The sequence below is a fragment of the Liolophura sinensis genome, chromosome 11 (assembly GCF_032854445.1).
Source record: "Liolophura sinensis isolate JHLJ2023 chromosome 11, CUHK_Ljap_v2, whole genome shotgun sequence".
In the NCBI taxonomy this organism is placed as follows: domain Eukaryota; kingdom Metazoa; phylum Mollusca; class Polyplacophora; order Chitonida; family Chitonidae; genus Liolophura; species Liolophura sinensis.
The window spans coordinates 4,591,606-4,608,449 of record NC_088305.1 but is presented as its reverse complement, the minus strand read 5'-3'; the positions used below and the strand labels follow the sequence as shown (position 1 = coordinate 4,608,449).

General features: G+C 38.6%; 4 non-coding genes across 4 annotated transcripts; all 4 read right to left on the bottom strand.

The window, feature by feature from the left end:
• Window positions 1–2,115: 2,115 nt before the first annotated feature.
• On the bottom strand, window positions 2,116–2,187 carry Trnaq-cug (transfer RNA glutamine (anticodon CUG)). The gene has a single exon. It is a non-coding gene; the product is annotated as a tRNA-Gln (tRNA).
• A 781-nt stretch (window positions 2,188–2,968) lies between these two features.
• Window positions 2,969–3,040, bottom strand: Trnaq-cug (transfer RNA glutamine (anticodon CUG)). Its single transcript has one exon. It is a non-coding gene; the product is annotated as a tRNA-Gln (tRNA).
• Window positions 3,041–4,087: 1,047 nt separating this feature from the next.
• Trnaq-cug (transfer RNA glutamine (anticodon CUG)) lies at window positions 4,088–4,159 on the bottom strand. Its single transcript has one exon. It is a non-coding gene; the product is annotated as a tRNA-Gln (tRNA).
• Window positions 4,160–5,214: 1,055 nt separating this feature from the next.
• Window positions 5,215–5,286, bottom strand: Trnaq-cug (transfer RNA glutamine (anticodon CUG)). The gene has a single exon. It is a non-coding gene; the product is annotated as a tRNA-Gln (tRNA).
• Window positions 5,287–16,844: the final 11,558 nt, after the last annotated feature.

The window sequence follows — 16,844 nt, the reverse complement described above, 5'->3', positions numbered from 1 at the left end:
CATCACTCGAAAACTGTGCTGAATCGTTCTTATCATACTTCTTATTCACTTACGTATTAACGATGCTACTTGTTTATGGTAAATCGATTGGGCTAGCATGATTTAGGGAGCAGTTTTTCTCAGACACTGAATCGTGTTCACAAGGCTAAGAAATTTAGAATTGTTTTTCATTGAGATCACACTGTGGGCATTAGGAGATACAGAAATAAAGTATAAGCAATGGGGTCGGTAGAATTTGTAACATTTGGGAAGAAAACATTTAACTAAATTCTGATGTATTAACTATTAATTAAGAAAGGCGCTTACAAGAACATCGTCATTGGCTTTCCTGTGACCTTGGGGTAGAGGAGTGCCTAATCGGATTGTCAGCTCTTTAGTTCAATCTACGGTTAAAAACTCGTTTGCATTTATGGAAATACTTAATGGTACAACGAGAATACTTTGGCGGCGGTATTCATGACAACATTGTTTTAAATCAAAACAAATACACAACACAAGCTGGCTTATATTGAACAGGTCATGAATTAACTGGTTCCCAAAGAATTCAGTTTTCCTCTGCGATTATCTCTATCTGAATCAAAACTTTTTTGAGTTTCTTAATTTAGTTAGCCTGAAAAGGTGACAAAAGTATAAAACCGTACCTATTTTATTGGTATGCAGGATATATAGGTAACAGAGAAAGATTATACAATCTTTGAACATGACACCCATCGTGCGTAAGACTTCAAGTCGGCACCACTAAGCCTTGAAAAATTTCGCTTAGATTGCCACTAGCAAACTTCAGACGCCAAGGGATATCTCTATCTGACCCTGATGTGCAAACAAAGGAACATTACTGCACTTCAAACCCGATTCCTGAGATTGGTGTTTTACACAGTACTCACGCATAGTTTTCTTCCAAAATAAAGTTTCTTCTTACAATAAACAGCTTGAAGTGTACTCCAATGCAAAGACAAGCCTCTGGCTCAGAAGTCGGGATTCTCATATAAACAGCAGGAATCGGCTTTCTTGTCACTTTTCGGTTGGGGAATCTCTTACAGGACTGTCAGCTTCCCCGCTTAGTGTAAGATACACTGCATTTGACTATGGTCATGACGACATTTCTGTTTTCTTTCAATTGGAACAAAAATTCTCATGTAACAGTCAAACAATACCTGAATGATCCTACTGTGTTAAAGGCATTTGATGACCTTCACACAAAATACGTTACTCTTCCTGCGTTATTGTGAACAAGTACTGTTGTTGAATTGAAAAAAAAATTCAGGCGTCAACAGTATGTGGACATTTAACTCTCTAAATGTCTCACTGAAGAACTAAGCCGAAGGGTCCTTTATAGGGCATGAACGTATCCCGCCTTGTAGCATTTGTTAGATCCTGCGTGCTGTGGGACGATGTCAATGAACGTCACACGTTATTACTGAAAAAACCAGTGTGTCAAGGTTTTTCAATCAAACTCCTTCTCTCCAAATTTCTTAAGATATGAAATGAGTATAATTCTGTTGGAAGTAAATATGGACAGAGCATCCAGAATATCTGGCGCTCTGCTTGATGATTGTCTTTCATTCCGCTTAACCCGGAGCTAGAGGCAGGATATTCATGGTGTTGCAACAGCTGCAATCAAAGCGCAACTGAGAGACATATTTTGTTATTGACGACTGAATCATGTCAGTTATCTACACAACCCTATATACATGTATAAAGAAAAGAGGCGAGAAAAAACCTGAATAGTTGAAAACAAATGTAATTTGACAACATGCTAAAATCAACGGCCAGACCATGCTAACACTGTCTTCGGGGATGTGCAAAAGGTTTAGGTAAAAAGTTAAATTGAAAGAAGCAAAGGTTCCACCGAGATTTGAACTCGGATCGCTGGACTTAAAGTCCAGACTGCTAACCATTCACCATGGAACCTGATGCAGTATGATTTATTTATTTTTTTATTTGATTGGTGTTTTACGCCGTACTCAAGAATATTTCACTTATACGACGGCATATTGCATATTGCATATAACATTTTGCAACTAACACCACCTTGCAGTCATAAAGCAGGAAAACATCAGAAATTTACTAGCACAATTTCAAAAGTCTCACTCAGTTGTTTAAAAACATTAAATTAGGTTCCACCGAGATTTGAACTCGGATCGCTGGATTCAGAGTCCAGAGTGGTAACCATTACACCATGGAACCTGGTGAACGCCATTTGGCAAACTAATGTCTCTAGCAATGAACGCCTCTGTCTAAAGCAGTTTACTGCTGACCGGCATGTCTTTTCACCCTTTCTCCTTACGGATTTAAATAATCTTTAAGAGGTGATCTTAAATTGTTTGTCGTAATAAAATGTTTGAAACTTATGCGCCCGGTATAGTATACGCCTTCTTGTTGACAAACTGAAAGCTTCATCAAAAAATAATTGCTACACCTGGTCAATGTTGATAATATAAAGAAAAGAAGCAAGAAATAACCCAAATAATTAAAAACAGGTGTAGTTTGACAACATGCTAGAATCATACGCGAAACCATGCTGACAATGTCTTAAGGGATGTGCAAAAGCTTTAGGCTTTGCATGACATGACATTTTCAGAAATTTCCCCAGTATAATAGTTGCCATATTGCAAAAATAAATAAAAAAAACGGAAAGAGGTGTCCTTTCACCCTTTCTCCCTTCGGGTGTGATGTAATCATGAGGCGGTGGCCTATTAATGTTTGTCGTAATAAAATCTTTAAACATTCTTGCGACCCAGACAATTAAGCGCCGGTTAGAAGATAAAAGAAAAATTATACAAAAAAAAATTGATTATGTGGTCAGTGTTGATAATACATGTATAAAGAAAAGAGGCGAGAAAAAACCTGAATAGTTGAAAACAAATGTAATTTGACAACATGCTAAAATCAACCGCCAGACCATGATAACACTGTCTTCGGGGATATGCAAAAGGTTTACGTAAAAAGTAAAATTAAAAAGAAGCAAAGGTTCCACCGAGATTTGAACTCGGATCGCTGGATTCAGAGTCCAGAGTGCTAACCATTACACCATGGAACCAGGTGAACGCCATTTGGCAAACTAATGTCTCTAGCAATGAACGCCTCTGTCTAAAGCAGTTTACTGCTGACCGGCATGTCTTTTCACCCTTTCTCCTTACGGATTTAAATAATCTTTAAGAGGTGATCTTAAATTGTTTGTCGTAATAAAATGTTTGAAACTTATGCGCCCGGTATAGTATACGCCTTCTTGTTGACAAACTGAAAGCTTCATCAAAAAATAATTGCTACACCTGGTCAATGTTGATAATATAAAGAAAAGAAGCAAGAAATAGCCCAAATAATTAAAAACAGGTGAAGTTTGACAACATGCTAGAATCAAACTCAAAACCATGCTGACATTGTCTTAATTGATGTGCAAAAGCTTTAGGCTTTGCATGGCATGACATTTTCAGAAATTTCCCCAGTATAATAGTTGCCATATTGAAAAAATAAATAAAAAAAATGGAAAGAGGTGTCCTTTCACCCTTTCTCCCTTCGGGTGTGATGTAATCATGAGGCGGTGGCCTATTAATGTTTGTCGTAATAAAATCTTTAAACATTCTTGCGACCCAGACAATTAAGCGCCGGTTAGAAGATGAAAGAAAAATTATACAAAAAAAATTGATTATGTGGTCAGTGTTGATAATACATGTATAAAGAAAAGAGGCGAGAAAAAACCTGAATAGTTGAAAACAAATGTAATTTGACAACATGCTAAAATCAACCGCCAGACCATGCTAACACTGTCTTCGGGGATGTGCAAAAGGTTTAGGTAAAAAGTTGAATTGAAAGAAGCAAAGGTTCCACCGAGATTTGAACTCGGATCGCTGGACTTAAAGTCCAGAGTGCTAACCATTCACCATGGAACCTGATGCAGTATGATTTATTTATTTTTTTATTTGATTGGTGTTTTACGCCGTACTCAAGAATATTTCACTTATACGACGGCATATTGCATATAACATTTTGCAACTAACACCACCATGCAGTCATAAAGCAGGAAAACATCAGAAATTCACTAGCACAATTTCAAAAGTCTCACTCAGTTGTTTAAAAACAATAAATTAGGTTCCACCGAGATTTGAACTCGGATCGCTGGATTCAGAGTCCAGAGTGCTAACCATTACACCATGGAACCAGATGAATAATAGTTGGCAAACTAATGTCTCTAGCAATGAACGCCTCTGTCTAAAGCAGTTTACTGCTGACCGGCATGTCTTTTCACCCTTTCTCCTTACGGATTTAAATAATCTTTAAGAGGTGATCTTAAATTGTTTGTCATAATAAAATGTTTGAAACTTATGCCACCCTGTATAGTATACGCCTTCTTGTTGACAAACTGAAAGCTTCATCAAAAAATAATTGCTACACCTGGTCAATGTTGATAATATAAAGAAAAGAAGCAAGAAATAGCCCAAATAATTAAAAACAGGTGTAGTTTGACAACATGCTAGAATCAAACGCGAAACCATGCTGACAATGTCTTAAGGGATGTACAAAAGCCAAAGCTTATCGGCTTTGCATGGCATGACATTTTCTGAAATTTCCCCAGTATAATAGTTGCCATATTGCAAAAATAGAAAAAAAATTGAAAGGTGTGTCCTTTCACCCTTTCTCCCTTCGAGTGCGATGTAATCATGAGGAGGTGGGCTATTAATGTTTGTCGTAATAAAATCTTTAAACATTCTTGCGACCCAGACAATTAAGCGCCCGTTGGAAGATGAAAAACAAATTATACAAAAAAAAATTCATTATCTGGTCTGTGTTGATAACATAAAGAAAAGAGGTGAGAAAGAAACCGAATAGTGGAAAACAAATGTAATTTGACAACATGCTAAAATCAACCGCCAGACCATGCTAACACTGTCTTCGGGGATGTGCAAAAGGTTTAGGTAAAAAGTTGAATTGAAAGAAGCAAAGGTTCCACCGAGATTTGAACTCGGATCGCTGGATTCAAAGTCCAGAGTGCTAACCATTCACCATGGAACCTGATGCAGTATGATTTATTTATTTTTTTATTTGATTGGTGTTTTACGCCGTACTCAAGAATATTTCACTTATACGACGGCATATTGCATATTGCATATAACATTTTGCAACTAACACCACCATGCAGTCATAAAGCAGGAAAACATCAGAAATTCACTAGCACAATTTCAAAAGTCTCACTCAGTTGTTTAAAAACATTAAATTAGGTTCCACCGAGATTTGAACTCGGATCGCTGGATTCAGAGTCCAGAGTGCTAACCATTACACCATGGAACCAGGTGAACGCCATTTGGCAAACTAATGTCTCTAGCAATGAACGCCTCTGTCTAAAGCAGTTTACTGCTGACCGGCATGTCTTTTCACCCTTTCTCCTTACGGATTTAAATAATCTTTAAGAGGTGATCTTAAATTAAAATTGTTTGTCGTAATAAAATGTTTGAAACTTATGCGCCCGGTATAGTATACGCCTTCTTGTTGACAAACTGAAAGCTTCATCAAAAAATAATTGCTACACCTGGTCAATGTTGATAATATAAAGAAAAGAAGCAAGAAATAGCCCAAATAATTAAAAACAGGTGTAGTTTGACAACATGCTAGAATCAAACGCGAAACCATGCTGACAATGTCTTAAGGGATGTGCAAAAGCTTTAGGCTTTGCATGGCATGACATTTTCAGAAATTTCCCCAGTATAATAGTTGCCATATTGCAAAAATAAATAAAAAAAATGGAAAGAGGTGTCCTTTCACCCTTTCTCCCTTCGGGTGTGATGTAATCATGAGGAGGTGGCCTATTAATGTTTGTCGTAATAAAATCTTTAAACATTCTTGCGACCCAGACAATTAAGCGCCGGTTAGAAGATAAAAGAAAAATTATACAAAAAAAATTGATTATGTGGTCAGTGTTGATAATACAGTCCTGGAAAAAAGTTTGGAATATTGTTTTCACTGATGACAGCATTTACCAGAAACATACTTTTGTGCGCCTTACATTGAATGCACACATTCTTGTTTGGGTGGAAAATGTAGTGGATTATGGCCCCTTTCAGCTCATACACACTATTATTGCTTGTGTCACCTGAGCAAAATTACAGTTGGGCAAAGCATGACCAGCCATTTCTCAGTGAAAAAGTCATGCAGCAGCTCTTGGTGTCACTCAGGGAGCCGTCTCCAAGATCTTTAAGCGACACCGACAGACGGGTGTGCCGACGCCTAGACCGAGGTCTGGTCGGCCACGAAAGACCACCGAGAGAGAGGACCGGTATCTGGTGAGACTTTGCCGCAATGGCCGTACGAAGAGTTCCAACCAGATACGCGCTGACTGGATGAGATTTACCAATACTCCTGTGTCAAGCCGCTTAGTGCGATCCAGACTGTTGACTGCTGGGTATTTGGTAGGGAGGCCTAAGAGGAAGCCTTTGCTACAGCGTCGACACCGCCAGGCACGCTTATCCTGGGCGCGGGAACACCTGAACTGGCAGGTGGGACACTGGCGACACGTGATATTCAGTGATGAGTCTCGTTTTGTCGTCTACCGGGAAGATGGCCGTGTGATGGTGCGTCGTCAGGCTCACGAGGCTCTGAACGAAGATTGCATCATGCCCAGAGTCCAAGGCGGGGGCGGTGGGGTCACCGCCCGGGGTGCTTTTCATAGCACTGGTAAATGGACACATGAACCAGCACCAATATCAACGGATTCTGGAAACGATAATGCTCCCATTTGCTCGGCAACAATTCAGGGTAAACTTTGTGTATAAGGACGACAACGCCACGCCGTACCGGACCGAACTGATACGGAATTTTCTGGAACAGGAGGGTGTTGAGCACATGCAGTGGCCAGCCATTTCACCTAACGAGCACTAACTCGTGCTGTGCTCACTTGCTGGAGAGATATACCGGAGATATACCGGAACAAACTTTGACTTCCTTAGTTGCCAGGATGCCAAGATTTTTTTTTCTTTTTTTTTTTGATTGGTGTTTTACGCCGTACTCAAGAATATTTCACTTATACGACGGCGGCCAGCATTATGGTGGGCGGAAACCGGGCAGAGTCCGGGGGAAACCCACGACCATCCGCAGGTTGCTGGCAGACCTTCCCACTTACGGCCGGAGAGGAAGCCAGCATGAGCTGGACTTGAACTCACAGCGACCGCATTGGTGAGAGGCTCCTGGGTCATTACGCTGCGCTAGCGCGCTAACCGACTGAGCCACGGAGCCCCCCCCCCCCCCCCGCCAGTATGGCAAGACGTGTGCGCGCATTGTACAATGCGAGGGGTGGGCACACCAAGTACTAAATTAATTTTCTGTATTGTTAGTGTTTTGCATATTTAACTTACCAAGTATTGTAGACATATTTCCAATCGAATAAAAGTTACAGCTCGTAATAAAATACATGTGTTTCACTGAATTTCTGCACTTGTTTGGGGCGCTTTCGGAATATCGTGAAAAATTCGTCTCCTGTAACATTTAGAAATGTTTTCGTTTGAGGAAACTATTAATAATGCATCACAGAGACTAGTCCAAGTGACACCAATCGACAGATTATTGACCTGAACGCAGCGAACCACGCTCTTCGTGGAGATGGTGTGAAATTCACCAATATTCCAAACTTTTTTCCAGGACTGTATTAAGTATTCATTATGTCGGAAAAAATCATGTTGACATGAACAAATCTCAGTGTTTATAAATGTACCAGATAAGCTTCTTAGAGTTTGTACATATTATTTAAAATACTGTAGAAATTGTATCTTTACCAAGACTCGGTTTCTGATCTTTCAAATCACATTAAATGTTAATTTTGGAAAGTGAAAACATAGATCTGTAACAAAACTGTAGCAGTGCAGGAAATTATTCCAGAACACTTTAAGAAGTTATAAAGATATTAAACAGTGATTGTCTTGGGGTTCCACCTCTGTTTGCACGTCACCATGCTAAATCTTGAGGGTTTCAATCCCTATACCACCAACTCAAACCAGTGACCATGTTTGTCAGCAATTTGACTCTTTCATTGCAAATGCTTAAAATGACAAACTCAGAGCAGGAACATCGGGCTAAGTACTTTTAAACTTTCTAGAGTATTTCATTTCTAACTCAGAATTTTTGACGTACATGTAAGTCTTAAGACGGTTAAAATACGGGCCCTAGTTTTATATCTCAAATGCATTCATTACAGGATTAGCGCAGGATAATCAGTATACAATAAACAGACGGACGTGTGGACAGGATCCAAGGTAGGCACGCACAGAATAGCAATGCCTAACACCCGTCTAGTTCAAAGGCCAACACACGGTGCTTGGATTATCCCATAGGATTAGACCGCACAGAAGACGTTTAACTGTAAGCTGAGCTAAATCTCCAGGCAGAGGGAAAAAAACATGCCCGTCCAACAATTCCAATACATTAATTTGACACGACTGCAGAATAAGAGAAAGTCAAAAAAAAAAAAAGATCGAAAGAGTACTTATTTCCATAGTAACCCTGTTTTTCCGTGAGGTAAACGGACAATCAATCAGTTTGGCACCGCGTTTTAAAAGCTCGGAATCGGAAATTGGTTCGTTTTTTATATCGATGTAGAAAACACACTATGCCAATGCAAATGGTTTCATCGTGTTTCGTCTCTTGCAAGTAAGGTTAATCTGTGCTCTACACCAATCTGAGCCCTATGGGAACGACAAAGAAGCTGCACTGCACTGGCTGCCTAACGTCTCTAGGAAGGATATGTTTGCCACAAAGTATACACAATCGATGATTTGGTGCTTTGCAATTAAAAAATCTGAAACAAACGACAGAACTGCTGTTGAGAATTGCAAAAAAGCAGGAAATTTATGTTGCAGTTAACTATGCATGTGTTTCACCAATACCAAGAGAAAAAAAACGGTAGATAAATGATGGAAAGTATGTCCAACACCATTCATACCTAAAATAAATTCAGGAACATTCCAAGATTTAAACACGTCCAATTCCATTATACTTTCAGTCATTAGAGACATGGGTGGTTGACTGATATACATGTAATAAACGGCCAAATTCACAGTTGAAATTTGGTCAGCTACTGTTCTCCTCAAATTTAGAGCGATTTAATATAAAGAAATATGTTATGTTTGTATGTGACACCATTGCATGCGATGCCTCTGCTAAAATGTTCGCCAAGCATTAATTCTTTATGCAGTGATCTAGCAATGCAACTAGCCTATATATCATCAATAATGTGTTATAGCTTGTCCATTACCTAGTTATCGTAACAGTCAATGGGAAATAAAGTTGGTAATCGTTGTATAATGTTTCCATACAAAAGTCATTTTACTCAGAAGAAGAATTCCCCGTCAGTCCAAAGTGAGCAACAGCGTCGACTTATATCATGACAAATGTTCTATATATATTAGATTGAGCATTACAGCGCATTTCCAGAGCGTCGTTGTAAACACAATAAACAAATTTCCCAAGTGTCTTCACGGATATTGTTGATGATATGTATTTTTATGCTCGACTGTCAAAATTCAAATGTCACAACGCTGAGATTATAAGTGGAAATAGTAGATACAGAAACAATATATAACCAGATTCCGAGCAAGACGTTTTGTTGCAATGGGAATAACAGAACGTTTGAATTATTTCCTGTGGATTAGAACTGTTGCCAAAAACAGCAGTCATCGGCTTTTCGACCATCTCACCCAATGGAAATACATAATGGGACTGTCAGATTCCCAGCTTATGGTCAAAAACGTGTTTCTGTCCATGGAAAAAATGCACTCGGGACAGAATAAACATTTGGTCATATTCATAAAGGTACTGTTTCTTTTGTTAAAGTAAAACAAACGTTCACAAGAAATAAGCCATCACAGAACTGTACAAGGAAGCAGCTTAAACTGGACATGTCATCAGATGATTGAATTCTAAACTCCATTGCCCGTCTATTCCAGTAACACCTGAGGAGGTATGGCTACCAAAAGAAAATGCTAACAGTTGAAACAACTGTTTAACGAGTAAATTTTCCAAAATGCAAAAGCTCCATTAAAGCTTTCCTTTCAGATAATGTAGAGAGAGATGAAACACATAGCATCCTAAACGTAGACTAAACAGAGTATATGTGATAATAGTCTCTTGGGTATTTGGTCTTTGACATGCTGGATGTCCCATTTAGTTAATATTTCAAAATGGAGATAAGGCATTTTGAATTAGCTGTAAATATCGTATACAGAACTAAAGGTACATTTTATGTTGTTAAATGAAAGTCAGTGACACCCATATATATACTAGAAATGTTAAATTTTCCTCTACAGCATTGCACCATCTCAGTTTTGTCTTGTTGTATGAGCTGATGATTTCTTTCTCATCTTTGCAAATTTGAGAATGATTCAAGCTCACGACCAATTGGTGAACCAATAGACCAGAGGAATGTAAATAATTTTAAATGCTAAACATTTTTATTTATTTAACAGGTGTTTTACGCCGTACACAAGAATATTTCACTTGTACGACGTCTACCAGCATTATGTTGGGAGGAAACCGGGCAGAGTCCGGGGGAAACTAAACATTTTTACAACATGGGACTAAGGAAACATTGTTGAATTTGAAACAGTTTTTAAGTTTTGTAGTTTTGAAAATGCGTACTAGAGAATACATCTGGGCAGAAAATAATATGTCCTAAATCCGTACGTAGGGAGAACAGGGACACCGACAATGCCCTTTATATCTTATATTGTTTGTTTCTTTCCTTATGGGTAGAAAACTGCAATTTATTCTTTAATTTAAAGGCAAACAGCAGACGTTCTGTCCCCGTTTCCACATCCGAATTGCTCCCGTCGGACGATAATTAAGATTTCATTATCGTCCAAATTGTTGTCTAATCAGCGTCAAATTACCGCCTATCAATAGAAGCAATGGCAATAGACTATAAAAGAGACACTAATGTGTACACTCGATCGTTTATGAAAGGTAGGGTGGCGGAAAATCCCCAGAGAGCTGCGCTATGACGATTAAAGGGATAGAATTGTCACGAAATGTAATCCTCCAATGCTTTTATGCCTGGATCTATGCTACCACAGACTTCCATCATTGTTAAACCAAACCCTTAGGAATAATCACTTGAATAGACACGATACTGTTAAAGAAGGGATAATTTGTTCTTATCGCTGTCAAAATGTAGCAATTTATTGTCCTAAACTATCGGTGTATTATCCCTTTGTTACCTAATGGAGATAAGTCCGTGGGCGATGGCTAGTGTGCCAGAGCAGCGCAATGACGCAGGAGCCTCGCACAAATTTGTTCTCTAAGAGATCAAGTCCAAATCATGTTGGCTTCCTCTCCAGCCTCACGTGGGAGGCCCTGTCTGCAACACCGGATGGTCGTCGGTTCCCAAGGGCTTTTTGGCCGAACTATGCCTGCTCACATGTAAATACGACTGTATGCAGAAATTGTTACAGAGTTATCTTCACCAGGCTCGAGCTTTCTCATTCCTTAAACGGTATATTGATCATCTGCTTACTTTAAGCAATCCATATATAACAAAGGCTACGAAAGACATTTAAGCATCTTGACTGGATTTATAGGAAATCACAGAGTCTCCAGATGGTATTTCTTATCCGGGCCTTTATTTGTGCGAAGACCAAATCGGTTTCCTCTCTGAGAGGGATAGTTTCAATTTTGACATTAAATTATCCTTACTTGGACAGCAATTTACCGAAAGGTATATGCATATGGAGCGTACATATCTCGCCTTGTAGCATTTAGACCCTGCGTGTTATGTGACGATTTCTATAAAGGCATTACTGCAAAAACTAGTGCGTCAAGGTTATTCCACTAAACGCCTTCACTCTAGCTTTATCAAGATGTACTATAAATATAATTCTCTTGTAAGTAAACATGGACAGAGCGTCCAGGATATCTGGCGTATCTCATTGTATCCCATTCCGCCTAACTCGCGGGTAGGGGCAATAAATTCATCGTGTTGCATCAGATTGCTTCTGAGGATATATGTTTCAATCAAAGCGCAACCCAGATACGTATTTTATCATCGACAATTGATGTTGTAGCGTGGCACACGATTTGAATACTAATTCCTTTCAATCGACTAGAACATACCTTGCGTCTTTCCAATATCAGTAAGAATGGTGACTGCTTCTCTTTGCATGATTTCTTCCTATTTTTAGTACTTGATATACTTTTCTATTTTTTTTTTGCTTTTATGTGTCAAACGTCGTTTTAGGAACTGACTTCGCGATTCTTGACCTGTTACGTCCTTATTGGTTGACAGCTGCTATAAATATGTCTGTTTCGACCGATAGTTTTCTCTCACCATAGTGCTAGCGAAGAAGTGATATATTCTTGAGTATGGCGTAGAACCAACAATTAAGTACACACTAAATAATTCAGTGTTACAGATTTGGAAGAGTAAGAATACAATTCGGCAGATCTATCAGCAGACATCCTACTGGGATGTTATTACGGCAACACATAAAATATGTTCCAGATCTCACTACCATTTAACTCATTTACACAAAGTATCTACTTTGCACCTGGAAAGATGTTATTCTGAAATTCTGACACACTCGATAATCTCGTCCTGACAAGCTGTCGGCTAGTTAAGTTGCGAACTCGACCCCAGCCTTTACTTGTTTGGATTGAGCACCAAGTCCAAAGGTGACGCCAAAGGTGATGGTTAGGTTTGATTTTGTCCAATTAAAACCCACCTTTGTAAAGTGGTAAAATGTTAATACGCGGCTTTGATCTCCACGTTGACTGTATGAACAGTTGCAATTAAGCGCATCTGAGATGTAAGTTTTGATTGACGACAAGTTATAAACTGGCAAGGTTCACGTGTTCAATCCCGATTTCATTTACTCGCCTAGAACATTAGTTGAGTTTTTCCATCGTCATTGCCGCCGCGACATGACTGCAGTACTGCTGTTTAAACCTTTTATTCAATACTGCCATCACTCGAAAACTGTGCTGAATTGTTCTTATCAAACTTATTATTCACTTACGTATTAACGATGCGACTTGTTTATGATAAATCGGTTGGGCTAGCATGATTTAGGGAGCAGTTTTTCTCAGACACTGAATCGTGTTCACAAGGCTAAGAATTTTAGAATTGTTTTTCGTTGAGAACATACTGTGGGCATTAGGAGATACAGAAATAAAGTATAAGCAATGGGGTCGGTAGAATTTGTAACATTTGGGAAGGAAACATGTAACTAAATTCTGATGAAAGGCGCTTACAAGAACATCGTCATTGGCTTTCCTGTGACCTTGGGGTAGAGGAGTGCCTGATCGGATTGTCAGCTCTTTAGTTCAATCTACGGTTAAAAACTCGTTTGTATTTATGGAAATACTTAATGGTACAACGAGAATACTTTGGCGGTATTCATGACAACATTGTTTCAGTTTTAAATCAAAACAAATACACAACACAAGCTGGCTTATATTGAACAGGTCATGAATTAACTGGCTCCCAAAGATTTCAGTTTTCCTCTCCGATTATCTGTATCTGAAGTAACTCTAAGTTTCTTAATTTAGTTAGCCTGAAAAGGTGACAAAAGTATAAAACCGTGCTTATTTTATTGTTATGCAGGATATATAGGTATCAGAGAAAGATTATACAATCTTTGAACATGACACCCATCGTGCGTAAAACTTCAAGTGGGCGCCACTAAGCCTTGAAAAATTTCGCTTAGATTGCCACTAGCAAACTTCAGACGCCAAGGGATATCTCTATCTGACCCTGATGTGCAAACAAAGGAACATTACTGGACTTCAAACCCAATTCCTGAGATTGGTGTTTTACACAGTACTCACGCATAGTTTTCTTCCAAAATAAAGTTTCTTCTTACAATAAACAGCTTGAAATGTACTCCAATGCAAAGACAAGCCTCTGGCTCAGAAGTCGGGATTCTCATGTAAACAGCATGCATCGGCTTTCTTGTCACTTTTCGGTTGGGGAATCTCTTACAGGACTGTCAGCTTAACCGCTTAGTGTAAGATTCACTGCATTTGACTATGGTCATGATGACATTTCTGTTTTCTCTCAACTGGAACAAAAAATTCTCATGTAACAGTCAAACAATACCTGAATGATCCTACTGTGTGAAAGGTATTTAATAACCTTCACACAAAATACGTTACTCTTCCTGCGTTATTGTGAACAAGTACTGTTGTTGAATTGAAAAAAAAATTCAGGCGTCAACAGTATGTGGACATTTAGCTCTCTAAATTTCTCACTGAAGAACTAGGCCCTCTAACACACATACTGTATAAGGACAGATCTACTTGGGATTTCCCCACTCTCTACACTACGATTCATCACATGGATTTAATCGATAGAATGTCATCACTAATTAATTCGGTGTTTAACAGGAGAGGTCACCGCTATATTAACATTAAAAGCAACAAGGCCTTCTTCAGTTCCGCTGCATACCAAGGTGACCATTCATGGAATGTTTCCATCTTCATTGTGTTGCCTGGATTTCTCAATAATAACATCTACATGAAATTCAGGAAAACCATTTATCAACAGTGTATAGGTATTCCGGTGGGAACAAATTGTGAAATCCTTTTTACTAACCTATACCCATTCTCATATAAATACGACTGTATGGAGAATTATTAATCCTCATAATAATCCTCACCAGGCCCGATCTTTCTCATTCACTAAATTGTGTATTGATGACATGCTGGCTTTAAACAATCCATATATAACAAAGGCTGTAAAAGATATTTATGCACCTTTGCAGGATTTAAAGGAAACCACAGACTCTTCAGATGGTACATCTTATCTGGACCAATATTTCTATAAAACCAAAGCGGTTTACTCTCCTGCAGACTTTACCACAAGAGGGATAGCTTCAATTTTGACATTGTAAATCATCCTTTACTTGGACAGCACTATATCGAAGGGACCTTCGTAGGACGTGAACATATCCCGCCTTGTAGCATTTGTTAGATCCTGCGTGCTGTGGGACGATGTCAATCAACGTCACAAGTTATTACTAAAAAAAAAACAGTGTGTCAAGGTTTTTCAATCAAACTCCTTCTCTCCAAATTTCTTAAGATATGAAATGAGTATAATTCTGTTGGAAGTAAATATGGACAGAGCATCCAGAATATCTGGCGCTCTGCTTGATGATTGTCTTTCATTCCGCTTAACCCGGAGCTAGAGGCAGGATATTCATGGTGTTGCAACAGCTGCAATCAAAGCGCAACTGAGAGACATATTTTGTTATCGACAACTGATATTCTAGCATGGTACACGATTTGAATACTAATTTCCCTCAGTCGACTAGAAAATACTTTGCGCCTTTCCAACAGCGTGGAAAACGGTTGACTGCTTCTCTTTGCATGATTGCGTCCTATTTTCGTACTTTATATATACTTTCTTAGTTGTCCGGTGGTTTGTGTTATCCATCTTTTGGGTGGAAATGGCCTTGCGATTATTGACCTGGTGCGTGCTTGTTGGTTGACTGCATGGATATGAATGATTGTTTCCACCTATAGATTATTATCATGTAGTATATAGGCAACTTATTTAACACCAGCTTATTAAACTTATTTAGCCGTTATATTAAAATAGTTTTCTTAGTTTTCTTCCCATTGCCCAAGCACAGGTTGGTTACGTAGCAATCATGTTTGAATAGTTTTTTTTTCGGTTGCTGAGACACCCGCAAGAGTGGCCATATAGCCATCATGTTCAGATAGTTTTCTTCCGATTGCTGAGACACCCGCGAGAGAAGCTATATACACGTCATGTTGAGATAGTTCTTGTTAGACAATGTGATAAAATGTCTCCATCTGAAGATTTACGTCATAATACTTACTAATTCATGTCGTATTTTGGATAAGCTGTGCTTGATACACTTATTATCGTTCAGTGCACTGACAAGACGACTGAATCATGTAAGTTGTCTACACAACCCTATATACATGTATAAAGAAAAGAGGCGAGAAAAAACCTGAATAGTTGAAAACAAATGTAATTTGACAACATGCTAAAATCAACCGCCAGACCATGCTAACACTGTCTTCGGGATGTGCAAAAGGTTTAGGTAAAAAGTAAAATTGAAAGAAGCAAAGGTTCCACCGAGATTTGAAAACATCAGAAATTCACTAGCACAATTTCAAAGTCTCATTCGGTTGTTTAAAAACAATAAATTATGTTCCACCGAGATTTAAACTCGGATCGCTGAAAGCTTCATCAAAAAATAATTGCTACACCTGGTCAATGTTGATAATATAAAGAAAAGAAGCAAGAAATAGCCCAAATAATTAAAAACAGGTTTAGTTTGACAACATGCTAGAATCAAACGCGAAACCATGCTGACAATGTCTTAAGGGATGTACAAAAGCTTTAGACTTTGCATGGCATGACATTTTCTGAAATTTCTCCAGTATAATAGTTGCCATATTGCAAAAATAGAAAAAAAAATGGAAAGGTGTGTCCTTTCACCCTTTCTCCCTTCGAGTGTGATGTAATCATGAGGAGGTGGGCTATTAATGTTTGTCGTAATAAAATCTTTAAACATTCTTGCGACCCAGACAATTAAGCGCCCGTTGGAAGATAAAAAAAAAATTATACAAAAAAAAAAGTTCATTATGTGGTCAGTGTTGATAACATAAAGAAAAGAGGCGAGAAAGAAACCGAATAGTGGAAAACAAATGTAATTTGACAACATGCTAAAATCAACCGCCAGACCATACTAACACTGTATTCGGGGATGTGCGAAAGGTTTAGGTAAAAAGTTAAATTGAAAGAAGCAAAGGTTCCACCGAGATTTGAACTCGGATCGTTGGACTTCAGGTCCAGACTGCTGACCATTCACCATGGAACCTGATGCAGTATGATTTAT